This window comes from Moschus berezovskii, chromosome 7 (assembly GCF_049115385.1).
Source record: "Moschus berezovskii isolate FMDL1 chromosome 7, NW_MosBer_1.0, whole genome shotgun sequence".
NCBI classification, from domain to species: Eukaryota; Metazoa; Chordata; class Mammalia; order Artiodactyla; family Moschidae; genus Moschus; species Moschus berezovskii.
In genome coordinates, this window is record NC_142466.1 from 49019761 (window position 1) to 49043444 (window position 23684).

General features: G+C 40.1%; 1 long non-coding RNA gene across 9 annotated transcripts in view; it reads left to right on the forward strand.

Moving 5' to 3' along the window:
- Positions 1–15833, forward strand: part of LOC148777325 (uncharacterized) — a 174513-nt gene extending 158680 nt beyond the window's left edge. For 3 of the 9 annotated variants that reach the window (XR_016037826.1, XR_016037824.1, XR_016037827.1), the window contains 5 exons: positions 6914–6975; positions 7805–8156; positions 12689–12893; positions 13372–13434; positions 14625–15833. This is a non-coding gene — a long non-coding RNA (uncharacterized LOC148777325). Of the gene's footprint in view, positions 1–6913; positions 7003–7804; positions 8158–12688; positions 12894–13371; positions 13435–14624 lie in introns of those variants that run through there. The other 6 variants (XR_016037821.1, XR_016037820.1, XR_016037822.1 and 3 more) reach the window with 5 other exon arrangements.
- The last annotated feature ends 7851 nt before the right edge of the window (positions 15834–23684 follow it).

The following is a 23684-nucleotide window of genomic DNA, read 5'->3' on the forward strand; positions in this document are numbered from 1 at the left end:
CAGCTCCTCGTGGGTTTATTTTTGCCTTTCCAAATAGAGTAAGAGCATAAGAGCTGGTGGTAACTTGGTAGTAAAGTGACTGCAGGATGGTGTCTGTTCATTCATGGAGAATCACGGTTGCTTTCCTAATCCCCTGGCTTTCTCTCTCATGTCTCTGTCTCCCAGCACCCAGGTGACTGCCTCCTGTCAGATCCTAGTCCTGCCCTCTAATTTGTCCCGCTTGCATTTCATCTTTCTTAATCACTGTTTTCATCACATCACTCCCTTGCTCAGAAACCCCCAAGGGCTCTTTATTTCCCACCACACCAAATCTAAACGCAGTGGCCTGCTTTCAAGGCTTCTCCTAATCTATTCTTTCCTTGCGTCTCCAGCTTTATTTCCTTTGCCAGATGTGGTTCTGGTTCCTGTGGTTTAGAGATAATGGAATTTTTGTACACACTCATACACAAAACTGGAAATCTATCATTTTTCTTAAGCACAGTTCAGCCTAGTTTCTGTACACAAAGCACACATCAGCAGTAATGGCTTACCTCCCTCCCAACCCTCCTCGCCCCAGGCCATGTGAGTGAGATGGAGGGGTCCTCTGGGGGAAGTGTGTGGAGGAAAACAGTTTATACCCCACTCTCTCTATAGCCTGGGAGAGGCTTAGGCATTGAGAAAGACGACTGTTCACTGGAGTGGTTTGTGAAAAGCACTGCCATGTTGACAAGACAGGCAGAATGCAAGCAACTAAGAAGGCAATCTTGAAAGATATGTAATTTCAAATCAGAAAGAGCTGGTTCAGAAACTTGGAAAGAGGTACACCTGGATAAGGTAAAACTCAGCAGATCATGAAACCCCAAAAAAGATGGTGGTGAAGGTGGTAAAGGAGATTCAAGAGTAGGTTTACCTATTGGAGTAGGTTTATCACATCTGTGAATCTCATTTATTTTCTTTCAACTTTGTATTTATTATGGGGTGTGTGTTTGTTGTTTGTTTTTCTGTAAGTATTTCAGGAAGTTCTGGCTCTTCCACTTAATAGCAGTATGATTTGGGGCAATTTTCTTTAGCCATAAAGTGGAGGTAATAATGCTACCTAGTACATGGGGTTGTTGTGAGGACTAAATAATATATTTAAAAAGCATAGAACATGAGGTCCAAGACCAAAATAGCAACCATTATTCCTATCACCATTATTATTATAAGTACACATAAGCTGCTCTTCATTTGAGCAGCTGCTAAAATTCCACCTTCTCTCAAAATACCTTCAGGTCAGTTTAGTTTAACAAACATTACCTGAACATTCAGTGTATGTCAGGCACTGATGCAACGCTGATGAAACCACAGGCAAGAAACTGACCTTGTGCTTGAGTGGCTTGTCTTCCAGTAGCGAAGGCAAACCCATGAGCAGATTATTTCAGTTTAAGGTTTGGCTGCCTAGCACAGTCATTACTAGCCATGAGTGACTAGTCAGCTCTTAAAATGTGGCTGGTCTGAAATGAGATGTTCTCTACATGTGAAAAACACAGTGGAGTTTGAAGACTTGAAATGGTAAAAGAATGTGAAATAGCTAGTGGATAATTTTTAGTATGATATTACCTGTTGAAATGATAGCATTCTGGATTTTGTGTGTGTTAGTCGCTCAGTCATGTCAGACTCTTTGCAACCCTGTGGACTGTAACCCTCCAGCCTCCTCTGTCCACGGGATTTTCCAGGCAAGAATACTAGACTGTAGCCCACCAGGCTCCTCTGTCCATGGAATTTCCCAGGCAAGAATACTGGGGTAGGTCACCATTTCCTTCTCCAGGGGAATCTTCCCAACCCCAGGGATTGAATCTGGGTCTCCTGCATTGCAGGCAGATTTTATACCATCTAAGTTACCAGGGAAGCCCTGGATATGCTGGACTAAATAAAATACTTAAAATTAATTTCACTTGTTTCTTTTTAATTTTTAAAACTGTGCTATTAAATATACGTGGCCCCTGTTAGGTTTCTCTTGGACAGCACTTGGTCTAAGATGATACAGTGGAGATTCAAATGGGATGCAGTGGGGAAGCATGCCATGGAGCCTGGGATTGAAGGAAGGCTGCTTGGAGGAACAGATGCATCCTGAACTGAGTCAAGGATGGGCAGAGGTTATCCAGGCAATAAAAAATCTAAAGGGCACTCCAGATGGAGGTAACAGGAAGATGTGGAAAGTCTTGTGTTTATGGAGTGCTGGAGGCAGTTGGTTATTCCACAGGATAAAGGATTGTGAGTTGGGAGACTGAAAGAAAAAGCTACCAGGGAAGTGAAGTCTAATTTTCCCATCATTTAAGATCCAGTTGTCATTAAATGCTCTGGTTCTTGTCTTATGCTTGAGATCTGATTATGTCTCCACTATTGTTAGAAGTTTTGGACTATCAGCAATGGAGAGTTGGAAGGTCATGTCTCTAATAGGGCTGTCCCAGAGGACAGGACTAATAATGTGAAGGTACTGCTTGGAAGGCAGGACACCATTTTTCCCTCAGCAGTAGTCTGAAAGATGGGAAGGCAGCCTAAGATTGCCATCTCGAGTGTAGGACTGATGAATGAGAATCAGATAGGAAGGTCAGAGCTTTTGATTTGTTCTCATTCACTGGGTTCAGGGAGAGTATACATGGTTGCATTCACGCTCATTTACCTGTCAATGAAGTTCAGGAGGATTCCTCATCCAATAAATTCCCACCAATATGGAATATAATCATTCATCAGATTATATTAATTTGCAAGCATATTATACCACTCTATCACAAATCACCCTTAGGTCTTCTGCCATTAGTAACAAATTATTAACATGGATATTCAGTAGGTCGTGGAAGAGGAGTAGCAAAAGAAGACTTTGGAAGGCTAAGTGGATGGAGAAGCTGGAGAGTTAGACAGCATGTTCTGTCTTACAGTTTTCCCTTGTCCCTAGATACTATCTGGGAAATTTCTGTACATTGGTTTTTATTCTGGTTTTGGAAGCACTAGGATAATGAATCAAATCTCTCTTTCTCATGACAGCCACTTGGAAAATTTGAAGAGCATTTTATATCTTCCCCTTAATTCTTCTTTTCAATGGATTAAAGCTCTTCATCTCCTTTGGCTGTTAATCATAGAACCCTCTGGTTCTCTCCCAGAGGGAGAAAAACAGACTCTCCCAGAAAACTGTGTACCTTAAGTGTACCTCTCCTAGCTGAACACAATGTTCCAAGTTTTGTCCAAACATCAGAATGTAAAGTGGGCTTATTACCTACCTCCACTTCTTCCAGAGTCCTCAGCTGTGGTTGGTTGGCAGTCTCTTGAGACTTCAGATCCAGAATGAACTTGGTTGATAAGAAAAAGCCGTTATTCTCACAGACTGACAGACTTGGAAAACAAGCTTATGGTTGCCAGGGAAAAGGGATAGCTGAGGATTTGGGGATGGACATGTACATACTGCTATGTTTAAAATGGATAAGCGACGAGGACCTACTGTATAGCACATGGAACTCTGCTCAATGTTATGTGGCAGCCTGGATGGGAGGGGAGTTTGGGGGAGAATGGACAACTTGTGTATGTATGGCTGTGTCCCTTCGCTGTTCCCCTGAATCTGTCACACATAGTTTGTTAATCGGCTATACCCCAATACAAAATAAAAAGTTTTTTAAAAGAAAAAGCTGTTTTTTCTCACTTGGTGTTATTGATTTATCTAACACATCTGGACCTTTTTTTTTTCTTTTTTAAAGAAAATGTGATGACTTCTCTGGTTATAGAAATAAATTTTGGGAATAGTGGAAAATGAGAACAAGCAAAATGACCATTATTAACAGGTTGATATGTACAAACCAATTGTTTTTAGCATAGGAATGCATATGTATTGTGGATGGCATTTTGCAAAAGCACTGAACTGTCCTCTGTGAACATATTTCATATAACATTTTTATTAATTGCATATTTAGTCATATCAAAATTTTATAGACTAGTCAACTCGTCCTCTGCTGTTGGACATTTAGGTTATGATTTTTTTGTCATTATGATTAATGCTTTAATAAACATCCATGAACCTAAATTAAAAAAAATTATTGAATTATAATTGATTTACAATATTATTAGTTTAATTTGTACAGCAAAGTGATTCAGTTATATATATGTAGATATATATATATTCTTCTTCAGATTCTTTTCAATTATAGGTTATTATAAGATATTGAATACAGTTCCTTAGGTATGTGCTGTATACTCAGTCACATCAAACTCTTGCCACCCCATGGACTCTAGCCCACTAGGCTCCTCTGTCCATGGGATTCTCCAGGTAAGAATACTGGAGTGGGCTGCCATTCCCTTCTCCAGGGGATCTTCCCAACCCAGGGATTAAACCCGAGTCTCCTGCATTGCAGGCGGATTCTTTAGTGTCTGAAGCTGTATAGTAAATCCTTGTTGCTTATATATTTTATATAAGGTAGTGTAAATCTGTTCATCTCAAACTCCTAATCCATCCCCCTTCTGCACTCTTTCCCTTTTGGTAACCATAAGTTTGTTTTCTATGTCTGTGAGTCAAGAACATAAATATATTTACAATTTTTGTTAAGGTGAATTTCTAGATGTGAAATTACTGGACTAAAAGAATATTTAAAGTTTGTATAAGTCATATCATCTTCTAGAAATACTGTACTAATGTGGATGTGTTACCAGCAACAGCAAGAATACCCATTTCTCTACACACTTGCACTCATAAAAATTTTTGACAGTTTTAAGAACAAAAACAAGTAATATTTTGTTGTTTTAGTTTGCATTTTAATAACTAGTGAGAGTGAACATTTTTTTCACTTGTCTATTGCCATCTTCTTTTGGAGAATTAACTTTTCATACCTGTTTCCATTTTTCTATTCAGTTCAGTTAGGGCATTTTATTTTTTCTTAATGGCTTAATGGCTTAGAGTGGTTATTTTAGTGCAAAGAATATTTATCTCCCCCAATTTTCTCAGTTTATTTGCTTTTTGGCTTTTTATTTCATTATAACTATATGCATTCTGGATTAAGTCTTATATCAGATTATTCTTGATTTATACAAAAATTATGTTTTTGCATGTGTATGTGTTATATAACTGGTGAGCTTACTAAACATTCATATCCATTTGAAATTCTTTTCATTTATATTTGAATTTCATATCTATTTTTGTCTTATTGTGCCAGCTAGAAAATAAGGACAATGGTATATAATAGTGGTGATAATGGACATCCTTGTTTCTGACTTTAATAGGAATACCTTAATGTTTAATTATTAAGCATGATACTGGCTTTTTGTTTGAGATATATATCAAAACAAATATGCGTTTGCTAAGTAAATGTCAATTTATTCAGCTATCTTTACAATTTAAAAGAATAATTCCTGAATTTTATCAAATATATTTTCAGTTCAGTTCAGTCGCTCAGTCGTGTCCGACTCTTTGCGACCGCATGAATCACAGCACTCCAGGCCTTCCTGTCCATCACCAACTCCCAGAGTTCACTCAGACTCATGTCCATCGAGTCGGTGATGCCATCCCGCCATTTTTCTCTGTCATCCCTGTCTCCTCCTGCCCCCAATCCCTCCCAGCATCAGAGCATCTGTTTATATGAATGTGGTCTCTCCCTCGTGAGCTCTTTCTCTCTCTAGAAACAATTGCAAATTTAGAGATGAGTTGTGAGTATAATACAAACCACTTTTCTTCTGGAACCATTTGAGAGTTTGTGGCTGACATAATATTCATAAACTCTAAGTACCTTTGTGTATATTTCCTACAATCCAGAAATATTCTCTTGCATTATCAAAATACAACCACCAAAACTAAACACTGAAACATTACTAACATCTAATGTGTAGATTCCATTCAAGTTCTATCATATGTCCCAACCACATCCCGATAATATCCAGTTCCGAATCACATGCTACCCATACAAAAAAGTATACACACATTTATAGCAGCATTATTCATAACAGTCCAAAAATGGAAACAACCCCACATGTCTATCAATTGATGAATAGATAAACAAAATGTGTTATCTCCATGTAATGGAATTTTATTCAGCCAAAAGAAAGAATGAAGTGCAATCATATGATCTACCTTTGAGTGACAATATTATGCTAAATGAAAGAAGCCAGTTATTATATTAATACAAAAGATCACATATTATTATGTGATTCCATTTATATGAAAGGCCAAGAACAGGCAAATCCATAGACTGAAAGTAGATTAGTATTCCTAGGGATTGGTGGATATTGGGAGAGGGAATAGGGGTGACTGCTACAAGGCTTCTTTCTTGGGGTGATAAAAATGTTTTTAAGTGGTGGCGATGGTTGCACATCTCTGTGAACATAGTAAAAAGAACAACAAAGTGTGTACTTTATATGGGTGAAATTTATATGTTATGAATTTTATCTTCATAAAGCTGTTATTAAAGAAAATACTTGTATTTGTACTTACTTATCATGTCCCCTTGGTCTCCTCAATATGAAATAATGGTTCGGTCTTTTCTAGGCTTTTTTGACCTTGACAGTTTTGAAAATTATGGACCAGTTCTTTTGTAGGTTATTCTCAGTTTTAGATTGTCTGATATTTCCCCATGATTACATTCAGCTTATGCATCAAAGCTGGAAATCTCACGGAAGGAGTACTGTGTTCTTTGCATTGTATCTTATCAGGTGATACATGACTTTGATTTGTCCCATTACCAATGATGTTCAATTTGATCAGATGATTAAGGTGTTATCTGTCAGGTTTCTCTCCTATAAACTTATTATTCCTTTCCCTCCTGAATAATTTTATTTTATGGAAAGTTACTTTGGAAGCGTATAAAAATCCATTCATTGTCAAAGCTGTATTCATTTATTAGTATGAACCCATGTTTTAACATTTAATTTTCCATGTTATGATTTGTTACTAAAATCACCTTTTTGATTCATTTTTCCCCAGATTTGACCCATGGATCTTCTCAAATTGGCATCTATGTCCTTTCAGTATATCCCCTTCATGCTGTGAGTGATTCCAAATGATTCTCTGGTGTAAGAAAATGCTCCAGTTTATTTGTGTTCTGCTTTCTCCAGCCCTAGATTCAGCCATTTTCCCAAGAAGCTCTGGTTCCTCTTAGAAGAAAATGCTACTTAGAAACCAAGAGTTGATCTCTAAGGAATGCTCTCTGATTTGAAGGGTTTCATTGCTTCACACCCCTCTTAGTGGACTGAGCTGAAGAATATATGTAGATTCCTATATGTGTGCACTCTCATGTCTGTGTGGTTCTCTATGTTATTAATATCTGTATCTAGCCATCCATCCATATGTTGAAAGCCATGACTTTATAGTGATACTTTTACTTCAATCCAACTCAGTAGTTTGAGTTTTCTGCCTTTCCACATTTGTATATCCATCCTCTGAGAGTAAGAAATCTGTCCTTTATTATCCTTAAGAGTGTTACATATGCGATAAAATTCTTGCGTAAAACCAATCTTCTGTTTAGCACCACTGCTGCCTCCCCTGTGTTTGCCCTTCTTGCAGCACTCAAGATCTAATCTACACCCATTTATTCCTGGCGCTAGATGCTGGCTTTTGGGCTGAATAGGTCAGAAAGGGAAGAGGGATAGGATGAGCAGAAAGTAATTTTTCTTTTTTGGCTTATAATTTAGTGAGTTATATTAATAGACTTTTACTAATATTGACTCACTCTTGCACTTTTGCAATGTGCATTGCTTTAATTTTTTTCCACTCTTAAGATTTCTTAATAATTTATTTTGCTGATCTGCAAAAGCCATGGCATGCTAAAAATTTTCTTAGGCATTCCTTTAATTTTATTGTTTTTTATTTCTACAGGGGAATACATGGCTTCCTCCTGACTTCTTTGCATTTTCCCAGTACCTTTGATTTTGGAAATACTATAAGAATGATGGCTGCATTTTTTCAGTGTTGGAAATTCCTGGTATGTCTCAGAAGCAAGGAATCACAGGATATCTACTTTTCAGTGGTGAGTATGCCTCTCACAAAAGCCACACCATTATTTATAATACCATTATGTTCTTTTTTCATAGAAACAGAACAGGGATTCTCAATATTTCCTGAAATTTCAAAAACTCAGAAAAATATTTCAAAAAAAAAAAAAGAATATTCAACTAAATATTCATTTGTTAGCCCAGCACTGGAAGGGACCAGCCCTAAAGAATAACTGGTGAGTAAATCAACACCAATACCACTATCATTCATCTCCTTCATCAGCCTAACCCAAAAGAATTTCTTGGCACCCACAAGAAGGTTAATTGAAAAGATAAATCTACTTTGGGAAGTATTTGTATTTTAAGGAGAGATGAAATTGGGGAAGTGCCATGCTGACATCTATCATTCTACAAATCATAATTATTGTCAGTGACCTGAAACCTGACGCATGTTATGATGGTTAAATAATGTCCATAGTTTTGCTCTCCAGGAATGCTTTTGTCCCCGACCTGATCATTGCCATGCTTCTTGGGTCTTTTAGGCCTAAAATGTGTAAGCTGCTTATATTTGTCTGGGTAGTTGGTTAATTTTGGTGGCAGCCACCTTGCAGGTATGATTTTTCTTCCACTGACAGAAAACAAAGCCTGGAATCCTATCTTTTTTTTCTCTAAAATATAGTTTTATTTTTAAATGGCACTACAATTGCATTATAATGTTGTTTCTGCTGTACAATGAACTGAATCAGCTATATGTATCCATGTATCACCCCCCTTCTAGGACCTCCCTCCCACACACCCCTGAATCCTACCCATCTAGTTCATCACAGAACAGGAAGCTAAGAATCCAGTGCTTTAAAGCATGTGTATCTATTTTATACATGGTTTCATTATTTATACTTTCTTCCTCATCTCCCACTAATCCTCCCACCAGTTCAATTTAAAGGAGATATTTATTATGTATGTAGTTGCTGTTGTTTAGTCGCTAAGTCATGTTCGACTCTTTTGTGTCCCCATGGACTAAAGCTCACCAGGCTCCTCTGTCCGTGGGATTCTCCAGGCAAGAATACTGCCATGGGTTGCCATTTCCTTCTCTAGGGCATCTTCCTGACACAGGGATAGATCCCTGTCTCCTGCACTGGCACGTGGGTTCCTTACCACTAAGCCACCAGGGAAGCCCATTATGTATGAGGATTCCTCAGTGAAGATCTATATATGCCCATGTGTGTTTGTGCACATACATATATTCCCACAGTACACGTGTTCAGTTTACTCGCTCACTTGTGTCTGACTCTTTGCAACCCCATGGACTGCAGCATACCGGGCCTCCCTGTCCATCACCAACTCCCAGAGTTAGTAAACTCATGTCCATTGAGTCGGTGATGCCATCCAACCATCTCATCCTCTGTTGTCCCCTTCTCCTCCTGCCTTCAATCTTTCCCAGCGTCATCTTTTCAAATCAGTCAGTTGGCCAAAGTGTTGGAGTTTCAGCTGTAACATCAGTCCTTCCAATGAATATTCAGGACTGATTTCCTTTAGGATTGACTGGTTGGATCTCCTTGCAGTCCAAGGGACTCTCAAGAGTCTTCTCCAACATCACAGTTCAAAAGCATCAATTCTTCGGCACTCAGCTTTCTTTAAAGTCCAACTCTCACATCCATACATGACCACAGGAAAAACCATAGCCTTGACTAGACAGACCATTGTTGGCAAAGTAATGTCTCTGCTTTTTAATATACCGTCTAGGTTGGTCATAACTTTTCTTCCAAGGAGCAAACGTCTTTAATTTTGTGGCTGCATCACCATCTGCAGTGATTTTGGAGCCCCCAGAAATAAAGTCTGACACTGTTTCCATTGTTTCCTCATCTATTTCCCATGAAGTGATGGGACCAGATGCCATGATCTTCGTTTTCTGAATGTTGAGCTTCAAGCCAACCTTTTCACTCCCTCTTTCACTTTCATCAAGGCTTTTGAGTTCCTCTTCACTTTCTGCCATAAGGGTGGTGTCATCTGCATATCTGAGGTTATTGTATTTCTCCCGGCAATCTTGATTCCAGCTTGTGCTTTATTCAGTTCACAGTGTTTCTCATGATGTACTCTGCATATAAGTAAAATCAACACCCTTTTCCAACAACACAAAAGAAGACTCTACGCATGGACATCACCAGATGGTCAATACTGAAATCAGATTGAATATATTCTTTGCAGTCAAAGATAGAGAAGCTCTATGCAGTCAGCAAAAACAAGACCAGGAGCTGACTGTGGCTCAGATCATGAACTCCTGTTTGCAAAATTCAGACTTAAATTGAAGAAAGTAGGGAAAACCACTAGACCATTCAGATATGACCTAAATCAAATCCTTTATGATTTATACAGTAGAATTGACAAATAGATTCAAGGGAGTAGAACTGATACAGTGCCTGATGAACTATGGACAGAGGTTTGTGACATTGTACAGGAGACAGGGATCAAGACCATCCCCAAGAAAAATGCAAAAAAGCAAAATGGCTGTCCTAGGAGCTATTTACCAATAGCTATGAAAAGAAGAGAAGCAAAAAGCAAAGGAGAAAAGGAAAGATATACGCATCTGAATGCAGAGTTCCAGAGAATAGCAAGGAGAGATAAGAAAGCCTTCCTCAGTGATCAGTGCAAAGAAATAGAGGAAAGCAATAGAATGGGAAAGACTAGAGATCTCTTCAAGAAAATTAGAGATACCAAGGGAACATTTCATGCAAAGATGGGCTCAATAAAGGACAGAAATGGTATGAACCTAAAAGAAGCAGAAGATATTAAGAAGAGGTGGCAAGAATACACAGAACTGTACAAAAAATATCTTTACGACTCATATAATCACGATGGTATGATCACTCACCTAGAGCCAGACTTCCTGGAATGTGAAGTCAAGTGGGCCTTAGGAAGCATCACTATGAACAAAGCTAGTGGAGGTGATGGAATTCCAGTTGAGCTCTTTCAAATCCGGAAAGATGATGCTGTGAGAGTGCTGCACTCAATATGCCAGCAAGTTTGGAAAACTCAGCAGTGGCCACAGGACTGGAAAAGTTCAGTTTTCATTCCAATCCCAAAGAAAGGCAATGCCAAAGAATACTCAAACTACTGCACAATTGTACTCATCTCACATGCTAGTAAAGTAATGCTCAAAATTCTTCAACCCAGGCTTCAACAGTGCATGAACCGTGAACTCCCAGATGTTCAAACAGATTTTAGAAAAGGCAGAGGCACCAGAGATCAAATTGCCAACAGCTATTGGATTATCGAAAAAGCAAGAGAATTCTAGAAATACATCTATTTCTGCTTTATTTACTATGTCAAAGCCTTTGACTGTGTGGATCACTACAAACTCTGAGAAACTGTTAAAGAGATGGAAATACCAGACCAGCTGACCTGCCTCTTGAGAAATCTGTATGCAGGTCAGGAAGCAACAGTTAGAACTGAACCTGGAACAGACTGCTTCCAGATAGGGAAAGGAGTACGTCAAGGCTATGTATTGGCACCCTGCTTATTTAACTTATATGCAGTGTACAGTATGAGAAATGCTGGGCTGGTTGAAGCAGAAGCTGGAATCAAGGTTTCTGGGGGCTTGTGGTGAAAACATTAATTAATTTTGTCATACAACAAATATTTATAGAGAGTCTTCCACATGCTAGAAACTTTCCTAAGTGCCGGAGGAGAATCAATTGGCAAAGACAAACATGGTTTTTGCTGGTTTTACAACGAGATTTAGTTTTCTTGAAACAAAAGCCCTGGTTTTTAATATTTGCCAGTTTCAATCTCTCCATGTCCTATATTACCTGGCACATAGGAATTCATTCATGGCAACCATTATCATTATCTTTATGTCCTGATCATAATTATCATCAGTATTATGTATGATAGTGCTTTAACATACTAAAAAGAAACCATCATCTCTGGGCAGACATCTTGGGGATGTCCAAGATACATATTTATGAGTGAGTGAGTGTGTATGTGTAAAGGTAAAGAAAAGCAGAGAAGGGTCTGCAAGGATACACACTGGATTTGGTATGGTTACCTCAAAAAGATGTGAGATTGAGAAGTTAACAAAATGGGACTTTTTCTTTACTAAAAATCTGTACAGTTTGAATTTTGAATCATGAGTATGAATTAATTTTATACTTTTTAAGTAAAATTTGCACTGCCCAAGTTGCGCACGCAGAGCTGTCTCAAATGATGTCAGTGCAACAGTGACCAAACGTGTAGTAGACAAACAGCAGTTACCATAATATATGAATCATTGTAGATAAAATCATTGCTAAATAGTTATTGTTTTCCTGATGAAAGTGACTTCAACTGTTGACAGAAGATGAAATAGAATCAAGACACTTGATAAGTATTCCAGTTGCTGCAAAACAAACCACTTCTGTGGCTTAATGATAGTGTTTATTTTGCTCACAGATTTGCAGTTTTGGTGGGGTAGAGTCGGGGTGTGATAGGGACATTTTGTCTCTTTTCACTGGACATCAGGTGGGGTGACTGGAAGACTGAAGGCAGAATCATCTGAAGGGCACTCACATGTCTGGTAGCTGATGCTGACTTTTTTCTGGGACCAACGTGGGGCTGTGGCTGGAAAACCTCCATGTGACCCTTCCATTTGGCTGCTCATCTTCCCTGCAATATGGTGGCCAGGTTCCAAAGGTGAATGTCCCAAGAGAGAGTTGGGTAGAAGCTGTGTCAACTTTTTTAACTTAACCTCCAAAGTTATAGGGATCACTTTCTTCATGTTCTGTTCGTCAAGGGAAAAAAGGAAAAATGAACTCTATCTCTTGATGGGCAAGTAGCAAGTTCTACAAGAGCACATGGAACTGGAAATACTAATGTGGCCATTTTTGGAAAATACAACCTGGCCCAGTAAGTCATCTCTTTACTGACGTGGTCTGTACTACACATCTGCAGAGCAAAGATGGAAAACAGCCCAGAGCTGCTTGGCTGCCCAGCTGAATGTGAGTATTGCAACTTTACCTCTACTCTGAAAACCATATTCATGTATTGTGAGAGCTGTAAATTCTTATGTAAGGAGCCAAAAGAATTTCAGTATTGTAGTATTATTCATGCTTAGCACAGCCATGGTTTTTAAATCAGCTTTCCTGAGTACTGTCAAATTTATCATAGCCTAAAAGGCAGATTGACACATTATAGGGACAGTTAAAGTCTATTTTTATTGATTGGACTCAGGAAACTGGTGTATTATTTTTGCCTCTGAGCTTACTTCGCAAATACAACAAAAGAGCACAGAAAGGAGATTCATGAAAATGTATGGTTTGCAGCACAATTTCAAATATTCTCCTTAAATGCACATTGGTGTTCTTATAACCTACCAACCACACTTTATTCAAGGCTATGTTAAATTTAATATGTGAAAAGTCAGATGCATTTATCATTTTTTATTAAGGTTCATTAAGGATTCACTTGTATTCCTAGTGTCCTTGGTTCCCACTGTGGCATGCATGCAAGAAAACATATTAACAGTGGACTAATCACCAGGTATGTATAGATTATCCATAGAGTAGCACTTAAAGAATTGTCAGAAAACATCCAATTAATGGAGCCTACTAGGTTCACATCTCCCTTTATTTTACGATATGAATTATTAGCCCCAAATCAGCAGTAAATTAGATCTGCAGGGATTCTAATTTTTAGAAACTCTTATTACTATTAATTTTTATTTCTTTGAACATAACCAAGTTCTTCTCTCATTTAAGAAGATGTAGTCATCATGTAACCAAAGTCTTATAAACTAAGCTCTTTTGGTGATTGATATGTGAAAAATAAAAGAAAAACAGACTTTCACACTGCCTTTTAAAGTGTGAAAAAACAGTCTTTATTCACGGTTGGATAAATCAGTCAAAGTGAATTTTAACAAAGTTTTGCCCCCAAATATTTTCTTGTTTAGACTGAAGACAGCCATGAAACATTTCTTTTGAGCTCAGTCAACATTTCATTCTTTAGGAATTTGTTAGAGACTTAAAACTTTTTCCAATCCTTTTTCTCCCATCACTACAATGCCAGAGTAGCAAACAAAGCAAACTTGGTGTCTGTATCTTTCCTGAAACTGACATCATAAATGCAATTCAGATATTGTGACCCCCAATGCTTATGTTTATTGATGTGTCCTTGTAAAGAACATTTACTGATATGCCCAGCTCAGACAATTATTAAAACCATCAGTTAACCTCAGTAAATCTGATTGTTCTTCAGTTCACCTAGGGGAGCCTTTATAAAATACTGATTCTTGGACCCACTCCCCCATAATGCTGGCTCACAGGCCATTAATGAAGCCAAGAAATCCATACTCTTCAAAAGTTCCTCTTATAATTCTGGGTGTTGGCCCAGGGTGGGAATGAATGGATGGGAATATTTGCTAACTTTTGAAGTAACTTTTGTAAGGTAAGATGTTCTGCCTTGATAGAGTTTTTATAGCTCAAAACAAAGTGATATTATGCTTGAATTTCTATTCTTATTACATTTTACAATAGGAATCCAGGTTTACCCTAAACTTTTATATATTTATAGTAGAAGCTACAGCTTTATAAACAAAATGGGGGAAGAAATTCTAGTTCATAAATCTCATCATTATTTTCCTCTTCATCTTTGTGTTTGGGCTGAAATGTATTATATATATAAATGTTATATATAATGATTACTTTCATTATTTGGTAAACTTTTTCTTCTAGATCCTTCAGGCCCCTCTAGCTGGAACTCTTGAAATAAAGGAACAACTATTAACAATTAATTATGGTTAGAGGATATGCATGGGGCTTGCCTCATAAAAGTGGAATTTTTTGTGTGTAGAGCCACATAGGATGCAAAAATATCTACAGATAGAGGAAACAGAAGAAACAAAGGCACAGATGCCTGAAGCTGCCTGGCACACTTCAGGATGGTGAGTAGCTCAGTGTAGCCCGGATACAAGATAAATGGGAGATATCAGTGGCAGGGGTGGGGGCAAAGAATTCTATCTTGGTTCTATTTCCAATTGTCTGGAGTGGTTTTTTGAGGAAATACGTTAAGATGGGATCTGAGCATGCTTCTGGCCCTGAGGTTGATTAGGGCTCAGTCAGTTCAGTCGCTCAGTCGTGTCCGACTCTCCGCGACCCCATGAATCACAGCACGCCAGGCCTCCCTGTCCATCATCAACTCCCGGAGTACACTCAAACTCATGTCCACAGAGTCGGTGATGCCATCCAGCCATCTCATTCTCCGTCGTCCCCTTCTCCTCCCGCCCCCAACCTTTCCCAGCATCAGAGTCTTTTCCAGTGAGTCAACTCGTCGCATGAGGTGGCCAAAGTATTGCAGTTTCAGCTTTAGCATCAGTCCCTCCAATGAACATCCAGGATTGATCTCCTTTAGAATGGACTGGTTGGATCTCCCTGCAGTATAAGGGACTCTCAAGAGTCTTCTCCAACACCACAGTTCAAAAGCATCGATTCTTCAGCGATAGCTTTCTTCACAGTCCAACTCTCACATCCTCAGCTATGCGCAATAGAGGAGGCAACAGAATATCAGGGTATTTTCTAGTCTTAATTTCCATGATGTAAAGTTTGGGCATGTGTTCTTTTTTGCTTGTTTATCCTTTTAAAAAATATTTTTAATTGGAGGATAATTGCTTTACAATTTTGTGTTGGTTTCTGCCATACATCTCCGCTCCCCCTCCCCCGACCCCTGCTGTATCGCTGTATTCTTGATCTTAGTGTTTTTCTTCCACAGTTCAGTTCAGTTCAGTTGCTCAGTGTGTCCGACTCTTTGCGACCCTGTGGACTGCAGCACACCCGGCCTCCCTGTCCATCAGCAACTCCCAGAGTTAGTAATCTCATGTCCATTGAGTCAGTGATGCCATCCAACCATCTCATCCTCTGTTGTCCCCTTCTCCTCCTGCCTTCAATTTTCCCAGCATCAGAGTCTTTTCAAATGAGTCAGTTCTTCGCGTGAGGTGGCCAAAGTATTGGAGTTTCAGCTTCAACATCAGTCCTTCCAATGAATATTCAGGACTGATTTCCTTTAGGATTGACTGGTTGGATCTCCTTGCAGTCCAAGGGACCCTCAAGAGTCTTCTCCAACACCACGGTTCAAAAGCATCAATTCTTCGGCACTCAGCTTGCTTTATAGTCTGACTCTCACATCCATACATGAGCACTGGAAAAACCATAGCTTTGACTAGACGGACCTTTGTTGGCAAAGTAATATCTCTGCTTTTTAATATACTGTCTAGGTTGGTCATAACTTTCCTTCCAAGGAGTAAGCGTCTTTTAATTTCATGGCTGCAATCAGCATCCGCAGTGATTTTGGAGCCCAAAAAAATAAAGTCTGACACTGTTTCCACTGCTTCCCCATCTGTTTCCCATGAAGTGATGGGACCAGATGCCATGATCTTAGTTTTCTGAATGTTGAGCTTCAAGCCAACCTTTTCACTCTCCTCTTTCACTTTCATCAAGAGGCTTTTGAATTCCTCTTCACTTTCTGCCATAAGGGTGGTGTCATCTGCATATCTGAGGTTATTGATATTTCTCCCGGCAATCTTGATTCCAGCTTGTGCTTCTTCCAGCCCAGCGTTCCTCATGATGTACTCTGCATGTAAGTTAAATAAGCAGGTTGACAATATACAACCTTGACGTACTCCTTTCCCTGTTTGGAACTAGTCTGTTGTTCCATGTCCAGTTCTAACTGTTGCTTCCTGACCTGCATACAGATTTCTCAAGAGGCAGGTCAGGTGGTCCGGTATTCCCATCTCTTTAACAAATTTCCAGAGTTTGTGGTGATCCACACAGTCAAAGGCTTTGGCATAGTCAATGAAGCAGAAGTATATGTTTTTCTTCCACACCTTCGCTTAATTTGGTATATACATTCAATGTCTTTATCTGATGATGGCCATTCTGATTAGTGTGAGGTGATATCTCATTGTAGTTTTGATTTGCATTCTCTAATAATTAGTGATGTTAAGCATCTTTTCATTTGCCTCTTAACCAACTGTATGGTATCTTTGGGGAAATGTCTATTTAGGTCTTCTGCTCATTTGGGGGTTGGGTTTTTTGATATTGAGCTGCAAAAACTGTTTGTATATTTTGGACATTAATCCCTTGGTTACATCATTTGCAAATACTTTCTCCATTCTGTATATTTTCTTGTTTTTTTATGGTTTCCTTTGCTGTGCAAAATCTTACAAGCTTAGTTAGATTCTGTTTATTTTTGTTTTTATTCCATTACTCTGGGAGACAGATCCAAAGGGATATTGCTGCAATTTATGTCAGAGTGTTCTGCCTGTTTTCCTCAAAGAGTTTCATAGTATCAGGTTTTACATTTAGGTTTTTAATCTGTTTTATTTTTGTGTATGGTGTTAAAGAGTGTTCTCATTTCTGGGAATTTTAAAGATTGTTCAGTCCTGTCAAATCCTCTAAGAACCTTCTTCCAACTTTAGGTCCAGAGTTTTGCTTGATAATTCCTCAGCCTGATGATTATAGTAAGTTCTTACACACTTCCTATCCCATTACTTTTGACCTCAGAATAGCAACCTTTAAGCCAAGTTAAATTTTCTAGTTTCCATGGACAGGTAAGTTGCTTAATGTGAGGCAAAATATAGGAGATATTTGGGGGTCAGACAGACTGCAGTTCAAGTCTCACTTCTGCTGTATCTTAGATGTGCAACTGGTCATTGCTCAACATCTATAACCTTTATTCAAGTCATCCAAAAAATCACTGGTGTAAATGAAGCTTGTACATACAGAATGTGCCAGCACTAGCCTGGACACTGAGTGTACATAGTGAAACACAACCGATATATTTCCTGCTCTCCAAGAGCTTAGTTTCTGAAGATACATGAGAATGAGTTGCCAGTGACCATCCAGAGGCTAAGTTCTCTGATGGGGATAGCCCAGGCTTGGAAATGGGGAACACTGTGTAGGCAAAACTTTTGGAGAAATTACATCAAGAAGGAAATGGCAACCCACTCCAGTACTCTTGCCTGGAAAATTCCATGGATGGAGGAGCCTGGAGCAGGCTACAGTCCATGGGGTCGCAAAGAGTCGGACGCGACTGAGCAAGTTCACTTTCACTTTCTTATATGAAGAATGACTGGGGGTAGTCAGATGGTTAGGAATAATCATGAGTACCTTGGCACTCCTAGGTTGTTGGGTTATAGTGTGAAACAGAGACAGTGAATGTAACACACCAGGAGTGCGTCTGACAGGTCAGTACAGAGTCAGAAAGCATATACAGACCAGGTACCATCCTAGACAATGGAGATGCAAAGATGAGTAGGATACTGTCTTTGTCCTTTTGGGGCTCAGTGGCCCGAGGTCCACCTCTGGCTCTGTAGGCGGCCTCTATTACTGCTCTTGTCCCCACTGTATTGTGCTTGCCTGTTCCCATGTCTTGAGACCACCAGTATCGCAAAGTCAGGAATGCTTCTCTCATAGATACTGTGGTATCTTCAATGCTGAGCAGTACCTAGTGGACCTGTATATTCATCTTACCTCCATAGTGGATGGGGTCGGTTCCCTGTTACATCATTTCTCCCTTACCTTTTCAGCTTACACCTGCCCAACTTTTAACTCCTCTCCCTGGCAGCTTTTATGTGCCTGAAGCTTTTCTCTGTCTGATTAGGTCCACTCAGCTCGCGTATGAGTACAGGAGAATTTAAGCGCCACCCCAGCAGCTCTCAGGGGCATGGGGTATATAGTTGGTATAGAAAATCTCAGCTTCCAGTGCCTGGGATGACTCTGAGGCATGTCTTCTACACTGGCTCCATGTTCTCCCTAAAGGATTTAGATCCAGTTACCCCAGAGCAATAACTCAATGGATAATTTACATTCCCTTCCGTATCTTTGGAGATGGAAACGGCAACCCACTCCAGTAATCTTGCCTGGAGAATTCCATGGACAGAGGAGCCTGGCAGGCTACATGGGGTTGCAAAGAGTCAGGCATGACTGAGCAACCGTCACTCACTCACTTCTTACTTTCTCCACTTCCTAACCAGTGATTCCAGGGATTTCTATGGCTCCCAAAGAAACTGCTTACATTTGAATTCACCCAATCCACATCTCTTTGAGAGAGATAAGCTTCATCTAAATTATTTCATCTGATTGATGATTGTCATTTATAACTTTATTTATTGTTACTTCTGTCTCGGGTATTCCTTTGGAAAGGGTTTATGGATTCATTACATATTCTAATGATTATGATTATAGATCATTATTCAATATAGAATCTATATTCTATAGATTATAAGATTAAGTCAAGCATGTATCTGTGGATACTTTTTAAGTTGACCTGTCTTTATACTTAGAGGTGTCTCTTAATAGTAGACATCCCTGGTGACTCGGGATGGTAAAGAATCTGTCTGCAGTGCAGGAGACCTGTGTTTGATCCCTGGGTTGGGAAGATACCCTGGAGAAGGGAATGGCTACCCACTCCAGTGTTCTTTCCTGGAGAATTCCATGGACAAAGGAGCCTGGCAGGCTACAGTCCATGGGGTTGCAAAGAGTCAGACACAACTGACCAACTATCACTCACTCCCTCAAGGTCTCTCTGGCTGCCAAGTCTCTCCCCTGTATTTAGGGAATTCTGCCTAAAAAGAGCCCATCTCACATGATAGGAATGGAAAATGTCAGATACTTTTGTGGCACAAGTGGGCACATGACCTGGGCATTGACAATCAGATGTACCCATCTCCACTCTCTCTAAATTAGAAGCAAATGTCATAGAGAAGTAGGAAGGGCCCAGAGTTGATTCTGTTGAGAGATAGGAGCAGAGACAACAACTCAAATGGTACCTTCCAACATCCAGTGTTGGTGGTGGCACATGGCATGACCCAAGACCCCAAGCATACCTGCACCCACACAATTTCACTTGAAGATTTTTGAGCATTGCTCCTTCCCTTGCATTTTCCAATCCTGGCTCTCCAGTCCTCCCAGAGATCCTTTGATCTCTCCAGTATCTTTCATAACAAAATTCTTTCTTGCCAACATGTCAAGATTGGTTTCTATAGCTTGTAACTAAGAATGGTGTTTATCAGGATAGAGCCAGGAAAACAGTCTTCTGCATCTTTCAGGCAAATGGGATTTAATATAGATAATTGGTTAAAAGGGTGATGGAAAGTCTGGCAAGAAATGGAGAAACAAAGCAAGCTGCAGGTCAGTAATAGCTGGAAGCTGCTATCTCCACCAGGGTTGGAGGGGCAGGGGAGGAAGGGAGCCCATTGTCTGACAGGAGCTAGAACCACACAGGGTTGCCTGGAGGGGGAACCAGTGGGATCTAGGATCTGGAAACTCATAGGAAGGAAGGGTGAGAGGAAGAGAAAGAAAGATCTGATCTTCTTTCTTTTTCTCTCCCTCCAAGTTTATACTGTACCTCCCATTAACTGTAAGTAACTACCAGAAGCTAGAGGGCAAGGGAGCCTGTAGTACACAGCAGAATAGAGGAAGAGCCAGAAATAGTTCTCAGAGCCAACAGGTAGTTGACATGCCCATGCCCTAGAAGTCCAAATACTTTAATGAAAAAAATTTTTTATTAAGAGTATAATTGCTTTGCCATGCTGTGTTAGTTTATTCTGTACAGAGAAGAGAATCAGCTGTATGATGTATACATATATCCCCTCCCTCTTGAATCTCCCTCCCACCCCCATCCCATCCATCTAGGTCACCATGGAGCACCAAGCTGACCTCCCTGTTCTATACAGCAGCTTCCCACTAGCTAGCTATTTTGCACATGGCAGTGTATATATGTTAATCCTAATCTCCCAATTCATCCTCCCTCCCCTTCCCCCCACCCTTTGTCCAAATCTCCATTCTCTACATCCGCATCTCTATTCCTCCCCTGGAGATAGGTTCACCTGTACCATTTTTCTAGATTCCACATGTATGCATTAATATACAATATTTGTTTTTCTCTTTCTGACTTCCCTCACCCTATATATGAGAGATTCTGGGTTCGTCCACATCTCTGCAAATGACCCACTTTCATTACTTTTTTGGCTGAATGCATGAAGAGAACAACCAAGCAAAGGCCTGGGATCTGAATCATGTGCTTTCCTAACTCTTAAAAAAATAAGGAAATAAGAGAATTTCCCTTACGCTGAAGCATCAGAGAGAGGAAAGGAAAATGAGGCAAGAGTAGGGCCCTGGATGTCACGGCTCTGAAGCAATCAACTCTGCCAGACTTCTGACTGGACTTCCACCAACTAGACCCGTGAATTATTCATCAAGTCTAGACAGGAGACTCAGAGCGCTTATCCAGGAGCTTTGGGTATCATAGCTTCTAAGCCAGGCTATTCCCTGGGTAACATGGGTTATTAAGTGAGGATAACAGTGCTTGCCAAATTTCACTGGGCAAGGTGAGGAGCAGCGAGTAATGAGGATTTTTAAATACTTGGCAAAATAGAGAAATGAGTCGCAGCACAAATCTTAATTGATAACTTAGAGACAAGCGCATTCGCTGTCACAGTTTGAACTGATGGTGTTGTCCTAGATGAATTCCATGAATAAATGGAATGTAATCTCTTTGTTACTGGCAGTGCATACAAGGAAACAAAGGTCTGGGTTTGGATTTGTGAGAAGGAACTTGGTGTATAGGCAAAGCTTCTGAGCCCATGACAACACAAAATGAGCACATTACAAATATTTGTTCCTTTCTTCTGTCTCCCTTCTTTTTTATCATAGCTCTAACCTAGAGGGCAAAAAAGGGAGAAAGTGGAAATACTTTCTAGAAAATGCTTTTTTAAGAAATCGTTTTATAGGAAAATGCTTAAAGGAATTAAAACCCCAAACTCAGTATTCCTTCTTATTGTTGAAAACACCAAAAATCCATGGGAATTGTAAATCAAAGGCCATTTATTTAGGATTTCAGGCATTCTTCTAAAAAAAATGCATCTGCACTTACTTTGTTTCTTAAAAAATCCTCATGTACCATGGCTGCTGTAAAATGCCTATGGATTTCTATTTTGTGTGGGACTTCATTCTCAGCTGGCGTCTGGTGTTTCTGTGACCTAAGCAAGGAGTCCCTGTGACTTTACAACACTGTTTCTTCTGGACACAGATGGCAATGTGATCACTTCAAGGCCCAATGCAAAGGAGCTGGATCTCTGCCATGGGTCAGCAGCAGTCAGGAGGGTTGCCAAGAGACGGTACAAAACATAAGACCCCTACATCTCCCTCCGGGCTTCTGGAGCAGCCTTCTCCAGCTCAGCTGCTGAGATTTCAGTTCCTTCACTGAAATCCAAACACATCTGTCCCCAAGACAGGAAAGTGCTTATTAAGTGACTTCCTCCATGCTGGCTAGCCTTGTGGTTTTATTCAGCCCTTGAAGACAGTGTGGGGCCTGAGTGAAAAGGGAGCCATTTCAGGAATGGAGGCAAACCACAGGGATAGGTCACTGGAGTGGAAGCGTGCCAGCCAGCATTGATACCTGTGGGGCAACTGTCAGAGTACTCACCGCTTGGTTTGTCTTTGAAACATCAGCTGCAGTTCACACAATATCATATCTCCCTTACGCTTCACCCTTGCCTGGGCAACCTGTACGCCTTCTCTCTAGTTCTTCTGGTTGTTCATGAGCACAATCCTTTTAATCTGCCTAATATCATAGCACCACAGAAATATTTATCGCTTCATTTATATGTCAGTTCAGTTCAGTCGCTCAGTCGTGTCTGACTCTTTGCAGTCCCATGAATCACAGCATGCCAGGCCTCCCTGTCCATCACCAACTCCCGGAGTTCACTCAAACCCATGTCCACAGAGTCGGTGATACCATCCAGCCATCTCATTCTCTGTTGACCCCTTCTCCTCCCGCCCCCAATCCTTCCCAGCATCAGAGGCTTTTCCAGTGAGTCAACTCGTCGAATGAGGTGGCCAAAGTATTGGAGCTTCAGCTTCAGCATCAGTCCTTCCAATGAACACCCAGGACTGATCTCCTTTAGAATGGAGTTGTTGGATCTCCTTGCAGTCCAAGGGACTCTCAAGAGTCTTTTCCAACACCACAGTTCAAAGCATCAAGTCTTCGCGCTCAGCTTTCTTCACAGTCCAACTCTTACATCCATACATGACCACGGGAAAAACCATAGCCTTGACTAGATGGACCTTGGTTGGCAAAGTAATGTCTCTGCTTTTTAATATGCTATCTAGGTTGGTCATAACTTTCCTTCCAAGGAGTAAGCGTCTTTTAATTTCCTGGCTGCAATCAGCATCCGCAGTGATTTTGGAGCCCCCCAAAATAAAGTCTGACACTGTTTCCACTGTTTCACCATCTATTTCCCATGAAGTGATGGGACCAGATGCCATGATCTTAGTTTTCTGAATGTTGAGCTTCAGGCCAACTTTTTCACTCTCCTTTTTCACTTTCATCAAGAGGCTTTTGAGTTCCTCTTCACTTTCTGCCATAAGGGTGGTGTCATCTGCATATCTGAGGTTACTGATATTTCTCCCAGCAATCTTGATTCCATCTTGTGCTTCTTCCAGCCCAGCATTCCTCATGATGTACTCTGCATATAAGTTAAATAAGCAGGGTGACAATATACAACCTTGACGTACTCCTTTTCCTATTTGGAACCAGTCCGTTGTTCCATGTCCAATTCTAACTCTTGCTTCCTGAATTGTATACAGGTTTCTCAAGAGGCAGGTCAGGTGGTCTGGGATTCCCATCTCTTTCAGAATGTTCCACAGTTCATTGTGATCCACACAGTCAAAGGCTTTGGCATAGTCAATGAAGCAGAAATAGATGTTTTTCTGAAACTCTCTTGCTTTCTCCATGAT